Here is an 8,870-nt window from a genome sequence, read left to right on the forward strand (position 1 = left end):
TATTTTCCATTACATTAAAATATTTGTCTACAAAAGATGCAAAAAAAAATGCACTGACTAAAATATTATTTACAGGATATACAAAAGTTAATTTATTTAGAAGAGATGAGGCTTATTTTCTATATTTAATACGAAAATAATGAAAATAATGTATTATCTTTCTAAAAGTGCAAGTTCTACATTTTCACTTTTTATATAATAAAAAAGTGACTGTTCGTTTCAGGCAATGTGTTTTAATTTCACCTGTTCAACATTAATGTTCAATAAATAATCATAGATAGTAAATAGTGCGTGTGTCTATCAATTACTCTAAAACCAAGTAATGTATCCTTCATTCAAAAATCCCTTACTTGTAATATGAGCATATTTACTGTACCAAACCTGTCAGTGAACTACGAAAAAAATAAAAAATAATAAAAAATTGTTAACTAATCATAAGAGTTATTTTGAGAATTTAATTTTAGGCCAAATCGCCCAGCCCTAGTTACTAGCCCTCTTCATCTCTCAATAAATACTTTGACAAAATGTCAATTTTTATAAACGTTCTTGAGCTATATCTACAAGATGAGCTTCTTCAATCATACTACCAGAAAGTCTTTGGACCATTTTCCCCTTGTATCTGCTGTATGTATTTTCCATAAGACTCCTAACTCCTATCTATTTACATTTTAGGGTAATCAGAATACATTCCTATGATCTCAAACGTACAAGTACCCAACGAGCCTTCTCTTTGGAGACTGACCTACGCTGAACAAATTCACACTCATTTCAAATGCAAATACAACAAGGCCAAAAACAACCCCAGAAAATGAGGGTCACACTGGGCGTATATCATTAGCCTTTATAATTATGCCCAGTTATTTCCCTCCATTCTGTGACCACAAAGCTTTTTAAGCTCCACGCCATCCAGCATCATAGCAGGGGGGCGTCTCTCACCAGCTTGACCCTGCGAACACTCTTCCCTCTGGGCAGAACAGCTCCAGCAGCTCTCTTTGATGCTTAATTACACTGCTCTGTCATCTACTGACCAGGCTCTGTGACAGTAGGGAGGCAAAGAGACTACCAACATAAACAAGTCCAGCTCTACAACCAAACAGACAGCTTTAATGACTTCACTTGAGCTTGCCTTGAAACACAACATGGTCATATTTGCAGCAGGATGGTCCCTCGTTTCCTTATTTTAAAAGGGCAAAGTAACACTGCAATTTAACACGACAGTAGAAGCGTAATAAGCGATACGGCAGTGTCACGTGTTGTTTTGTGAATCTTTAAGGAAGTGTTAACGTCGAATTGAGTAGTATACGCGAATAAGGAAACAGCCTATGCCTGTAAAACTGACTGCTGCTGGCGAAATGTGCCAGAAAAACAATGTTCTTGCACACGCAAATCGAGCAGAACACCACAAATGCTTTTTTGAGCAAGTGAAAAGCACAGCAGTTCAGCAGCAGGGGAAAACCCATTGTAAATGACAGAGCCGAGTTGTTCAGAAATACAATTATTCTGACAGACGAGATGCAGTGAAGCCCGACCGAGAAGCTCTCGCAGGTGTGATTTTAAAGGAACTGAACAGGAAGAGCTGTTTTGATGCTCTTCAAAAGAGGGCCTCGTATTTTAACGTCCATTTGCTCAACAACATCAAGCAAATTTTATCAAACTATTTTATGGACTGAAGGATACGGCAGTTTGGGGATTATCCTTTATAAAATAAATATAAATGCTTATATGACAAATAAAATAAGCAATAGGAGCATAACTATCCATTAATGACCAAAGTATAGTGTATATTTATGTGCACAGCCCTTTCAACCAGTATTTCTTAACTTGTGAGTTGCAGAAGCATTTTAGTGGGTTGCGGAGACTTTTCATTTAAAAAATGCCAAGTTTGAAAGCTGTTGATGCCAGACCTGTGCAATTCAATTCAATTTCGAAATTCAATTTCAATTTTGGTCTTTAACATTTATGAAAAAACATTAATCAAGAATAAACTATTATTACGTCATATCCAGCAGCCATATTATTGCGTCAGATCTCTCCGCTACTCCAGCAAACTGCATTCATTTCACTGCAAATGACACGTAAGACCCTTTCACACATACAGTTCTTTTTGGAAAATTACCGGCAATTTTCCGGAGAGGTCTGTATGTGTGAACTGGCCCTTTTTGAAAATACCGGTAAATTCGTTCCGGTTATTTTCCCGAATGAGAAGTTGTAACATTACCGGTAATTTGCTGGTGTGCTGAAAATGTTTCTCAATATGTTTTCATCAAAGTTGTTCATAATACTGATCCATCCACAGAGTTCGTAATGTAGTCAAATGTTTACAAATACAAGCGCAGCCGTTTAGAGGTCATTTCTGGTCATTTCTGGTCAGAATTTATCAGTATTTTGGAATGGATGTGTGAACGGTCTTTTCCGGGAAAATTCCATAACGTCCTCGTCTATGTGAACAGCGCTTTCTTGAATTTACCGGTAAAGTCGTTCTGGAAATTTTCCGGATATTTACAAAAGATAGCAAAAGCCAAAGAAATGCGGTACAGGTGAATTGGGTACACTAAATTGTCCGTAGCGTATGAGTGTGTGTGTTTTCCAGAGATGGGTTGCGGCTGGAAGAGCATCCGCTGCGTAAAAACCTGCTGGATAAGTTGGTGGTTCATTCTGCTGTGGCGACGCCGGATTAATAAAGGGACTAAGCCAAAAAGAAAATAGATGAATTGAATTGTGTAATTTAATGATTTTTGAAAAGTATAGGTGTAACAGCAACCTGGTTTTTACATATACACACACAATGTGTGGTCATGTGGCCCACTGATAATCATTTTAAATAATCATGATTACAATCATGACCAAAATAATAGTGCTGTGTTTCCCATATCATTATATAAAGGGGGCGCCCCACCCTCCCAAGGGCTGTACCTGCCCCCCTTAATTAAGTCACATTAATTGGATTATCTATGTAGCGGCAGATCACAACGTTTTTTTATTAAACAAGCTAAATAGCCGTATGTAATATCTTATTTACACAACAGCATGTAATTTCTGTTCTGCGCTCGCATCACTGCAGCTAAAATATTTACAAATGCAGACATCCCAAGTTTCTCGAAAGTTCCGGGAGTCTCCCGCAAATGCATAGAGACCCCAGACGCTTGCAAACGAATACTAATCTCCCGGAAATCGCGCATGTCATATGCTGTGTTGCGAGCGGAGGTATCTCCTCCATCTAGTGCATGGATGTCAAACTCAATTCCTGGAGGGCCGCAGCCCTGCAGAGTTCAGTTCCAACCCTAATTAAACGCACCTGATCAAACTAATTGAGTCCTTCAGGCTTGTTGAAACCTACAGGCAAGTGTGTTGGAGCAGGGTTGGAACTAATCTGTGCAGGGCTGCGGGAATAGAGTTTGACATCCCTGATCTAGTGTCTAGTTATGACTTCTCTCGAAAGCTCTGCGTGTCTTCCGCAAATTCATATTGTGATCCCCCCCAAAATAAACTAAAATACTCAGCAATCATGGCGACAAGAGTGAATAAGCAAGTGAACAGATCGCGAGAGGCACAGTGATGGTCTAAATATTACATTTCACAGGTTAAATGAATAGAGCAGTAAAGATAAAGCGAGTGCAAATCCCCTCTATCTCATTGAGAGATCTGCTGTCAATAGTTGGAGAGAGGCAAAATATTTGACTGGTCCTACACATATTTAGGCCTTTTTACATATAACAACTGAAAGTTCTGTGTTGATAATATTAAAATTCACTTTATTAGATAAAACTTTTTTTACATAAATATTTACTAATATAACTACTTGTAATACTCATTGCTATAAGTAGTAGTTTATGGACCTATTTCCTTTTAACAAACAAGTATTAGATTTATAGATGTGCATTTTAACTAAATTTCATCTTTCATCATTTGCAATATTTCCAAATTGCATAGTTTGTCATTTTTCTGTGGTGGTTCATTCTACTTTGGTGACCCCTGATAAATAAGACACTAAGCTCAGTAAAATAAATGGATGAAATATTTTCTGTAGAGCTGCATCTGGTCATGACATGTTCACATCTAAATTTTTATACGAGACATGTTTAATAAATGTCTCAATAAATGGGCCAGACATTTCTGACTTTCCATACCAAGAGGCACAGGAAGTGTTCTTCCAGAAGCCCAAAAAGATACATTATAGTGACAAAAGCTGCACAGTTTGTGAATAAAAAAAGATATAAAATAAAAGTTAATTTATAAATTACAAACGGTTGTACAGTTCAAATAGTTGCTCAGTTATTTACTGCTGTCATTAAAAGACCATGACTCCTTGTGTCAGTGTGAGGCTGAACAGCCATGCTGCATTGGGCCGTGTCACACCACAGCCCCAACCCCCCAAAAACTTAGGGGAAACACTGTAGTGGTTATGATTTTTCCCATAATCAAGCATCCCTAGTTGGCGCTTCTGTCTGACACTGTTCATGTGCATGAGAAAAACACATTCTCCTAAAAGCCGTTGACAGGAAATGGAATTCGCAAGGTAAAAACAGGAGTGGTTTCACTGGAGACATCCAATATCTTGGCACTTTCATCTGATATACCTACCTGTCAGCTAGTATGTAATGCAGCTCAGTGTCCAACTGAATGCAAAAATAGTATATCACTTCACTTTAAAAACGAATAAAGAGCAAAATTTTTGAAGAAATGTGGTGGCTCATAACATGTAACTAATCTAACTGTATCAACAAAGTAGTTTTAGACAGCTACTTAATGTTTATTCTTCCATATTAATAATATTTTTTTCAATTCATGTAGTTATGTTAAAGGCACATTACGTTTTCCTAGGCTGCTTTTTTCAAGCCGTACCTGCAAATACTGAGGCAGTCTTCAAGCCTGAAAAGAAATACTATGTGCTTTACACTATGGCAACCCAGGATGCTGGAATATAATTGGGTAAATTTTCAGTGGGAGGGGTTACACAGACTAAACACCACACTCATCAAGGATAATTAACTGTAGCACTGTTTTTTAAATTAACAAGTATACTTCGTATGTGGGTCATCATATTCTTCTTAAATGTCTGGGTAAAAAAACTAAAAACAACCTTTTTCCGCTTTGAATACGATGGCTGTGTCTGAAATCACATACTTCCAGACTATATAGTACATGAAAAACATATTATATTCATTCATTCATTTTATTTTTGGTTCAGTCCCTTTATTAATCCGGGGTCACCACAGCGAAATTAACCGCCAACTTATCCAGCACGTTTTACGTAGCGGATGCCCTTCCAGCCGCAACCCATCCCTGGGAAACATCTACACATCATCATTCACACTCATACACTACGGACAATTTAGTGTACCCAATTCACCTGTACCAATTTGACAATTGAATTTGACAGAGACACTGACTACATTTACATCAGTAATCAAATTATTTGCCTTAATCTAATTAAGACAATAATATTATTATGGTGTACACGAGTTGCTTTTTGAATGTTCCTTTCATGATCAAGTTTTACATGTTATAGCACATTATTCGATTACCATCATTGCGTCACCATGCTATCCACATTTTCTCCAGAGTTTCATGTCATTTTGAGTTTTTTTAGTTTTCATTTTTCCACTTTAACTGCAGTTTGGTTCTTTCACTTTCATTCAGGAACATTTCATGCATGCACCCGTGACAAACAAGATATTGGATGCAACTATGAATTGTTGGATGTGTGTTGTTTTAATGGAATTTCATACCGCTCGCTGAATGGAAAAAAAAAACTTTGCATTTCACAGTGCATGTGTCTGTGGTCCTTAACTGACTCTAGGTGCAAAGAATAGTGTCAAACAGCCGTGTGTGTGTGTGTGTGGACTATCCAGTCGCAAAACGCAGCAAAAAGTCCTACATGATGGTAATAGTTTAATTAAGCTGTTTACATGTCTGTTCTGCACTTCAATAATGAAGTATCGACATACTCCACATGTCTTAATTCGATTTCTCTTTAGTTCAATTATAATCTTAATCGGATTAAATTAATCAAAAATCACTCCTAACCAGAGTATTGTCTTAATCGTATAAAAATCTGATTATTGGTGTCCATGTTAACAAACTCATTATTGAGTATGTTTACAGTACTGTAAAATACTTCCTTACACAAAAAAAATGTAAAAACTGCTCGCTTTTCTAGTGAAAACTTCATTTTTTCATGGCAAGGTTGACATTTGCATGGAATTGCTCATTTAATATTGTTTATGTACACAAGTGGAGTCACATTTGTGCATTTTCTCCAGTCAAGCCCATTCCAAAGATTTGACTGCGTACAGGACTACGTACAATGTGAACCATTATTATGACACTTTTACTTTTTGTCATCATAAAGCCATTCTCTATTCACTATGAAAATGTTAGAAGCAAGAACAGCCAATAGAAATCTGGTTTGAAACAGCATGATAGTTACAATTCTCCTTATTTGGGGAAGCGTGTCTTTAAAGTCTGCACTTTAGCAGGAGGAAGTGACCTTTGGATTTCAACCTTTATAAATGCAACTCATTAATATTAATAAAGGCAAAAACACAGAGAGACCTTTCTGCTATGATTTGAATAACCGTCTTTTTAACATGGGATTTTTTTTTCTTTTTAAATACCATGACAGGTTGGGTCACAAATGACTCTGGTGGTGTTTATTAGTAAATAAGTTTACTATTTCCTTTTAAAAAGGGTATTATTATGGGTCAACTATGTACAGGCCAGACCTACATTCAGATGTTGTTATTAAACATTCAAGAAACCATGACAACATAATCCAAAATGATGCTGATGGGGAACAGAACGGATGGTCCAAAAAAAGACAATGCATCTCAAAATGGCATTAGTCCATTTCGCCTTCTCGCACCCAGTGCATTCTGGGAACAAACCCTTTGCATCTTGAGCATATGCTTTATTTAAGATGATTAACAAAACATGAAGGACACGTTTTTGTCTCATGCAGCAGCTTCAAGTGGCTCTTATTTAGACAGCTGTAAAACAGACCCATCGCATTCAGATTCGCAAACACAATGCGTCCATTATGAGACGTCCAAGTAGATACTAAAAATATGGTTAATATCACGCAGTTACATTAGCGAAAACAAAAACACATTACCTATAGGTGTTCTGCAGATGATGGTGTCCAAATGCCTTGAAGTTGTAGATGTTTTAAGATCGTCCACTTAGTCCATGTGTGGGTCAAACCCACCAGAATGCATCAACACGAGATACAGACGTGATCATTCACACATTCGGCGTCAAATAGATCTTCCAACGAGCTTTCCTTTAACATCAACCCAGACAAAAGATGTTCGGTTCGTCCGTGCATACAAATATACCCGCAAAAAACCGTTAAAGACAGCGGCGGTTATATATACGCCTCACATACAAAACACACAGCGCGGGAAAGAAAACAAACGGTTCAGCCCCCCAAAAAAACGCAACTGTTGCAGCTTATTACTGACCAGGGAAGTCGATAAATGCTACGCCGCCTAAAGCGAGCAGTTTTTAAGCTTTACGGAAGCGCAGCACACCCTAGGGCTCCAGCTGTCTTTTACACACACACATTCACAGGCCCTTGAAAAGGAAACGCACTTCTTCAGACAGCCCCGTTTGTTGTGCGCATGCGTCGTAATGCTACGAATTCTACTACTGCGAGGGCATATGGCTTCTCAATATTAAATATGTGAGGCTAAAGAAAATTTTCCGAAAACAAGAGTAAAGCAGGATTAATGACAAATGTTACTGTGAATATGTCAATATTAACGAGGTTTACAAAATAGACACTGAGCAATGTTAGCATTGACTGCTTAACATTCATAAGATAGTCCCTTACCGTGGTAGGATTCATAAGTTTGCAGCAGGAGCGACAGCAAGCGTTTTTAAAGAGAATTGCAACAATAAAGCCATTCAAATGTAATATATAAAGCAAGGGTGCCCAAACTTTTTCTTACGAAAGGCCAAAATCTAAACATGATTGAGGGTGGTGGACTGAAGCCAAACATATCAAACTGCTTTACATTAAAGTTGTCATGGTAACTCCCTAATTTAATAATATAAAAAAACTATAATCGTATGAATACTTGTATATGTATTTTAAATTTTGTAAGGTACTTCTTACAATAAAACCATAAACAATTTTATTTATAACATAAAAATCGTTCAACATTTAAAAAAAAAAATGTGTATAAGGATTTCATTGCCCTGGTAAAATCTGATTCATTCACATTCAAAGTTTTGTTTTTTTGTAGCTCTGCAATTAAACCAACAAACAAAAGATTATGTAAAATTAGAACTGACGACCTCTTGCCCCAACCTTCCCCATCATTTGTCCATGTCTTCTATGAATCAAAGATTATCATGGGCCAATTTTGGCCCGCGGGCCCTAGTTTGGGCATCTCTGATTTAAAGAAACTCTTAGACCAGAATTTTAATGTGAATTTGTAAATGCAAGAGGTAGGTGACTCTTTTTCTATCCAGTAGAAAAATTAGGAACATTTTTAGCTGAGAATGCAAGTCACAAGCTTCTGACATTTTGATATGGAGCCAGATGAGTCTCAAAAATAGTAAATTTGCAATATATTATTCATACATCCACAACACAAGAAACATTTACAAAATCCAATTGGTAACTTTAAAAACACAATTCGAAAGTTCAAAACACAATTTGTAATTACACAAATCCTGTTCGTAATTTCAAAACACGATTCATAAATACAAAAATCTAATTCATAAATTTGAAACAGGATTTAAAGCTGCAAAAATCCAATTAGTAAATTCAAAACACGATTCATAAATACAAAATTCCAGTTTGGAATTCATAACAGGATTTGAAAATGCACAAATACAATTTAAAAGCTCAAAAAAAATCG

The 8,870-nt window shown here is 36.7% G+C and overlaps 1 protein-coding gene across 1 annotated transcript in view; it reads right to left on the reverse strand.

Annotated features, from left to right (window-relative positions):
• csk (C-terminal Src kinase) overlaps positions 1-7,463 on the reverse strand; it is a 63,498-nt gene extending 56,035 nt beyond the window's left edge. The window contains 1 exon segment of the mRNA NM_001077599.1: positions 7,115-7,463. The gene's annotated coding sequence lies outside the window, so the exon portion shown is untranslated.
• Positions 7,464-8,870: the final 1,407 nt, after the last annotated feature.

This window comes from Danio rerio, chromosome 25 (genome assembly GCF_049306965.1).
Source record: "Danio rerio strain Tuebingen ecotype United States chromosome 25, GRCz12tu, whole genome shotgun sequence".
NCBI lineage: Eukaryota > Metazoa > Chordata > Actinopteri > Cypriniformes > Danionidae > Danio > Danio rerio.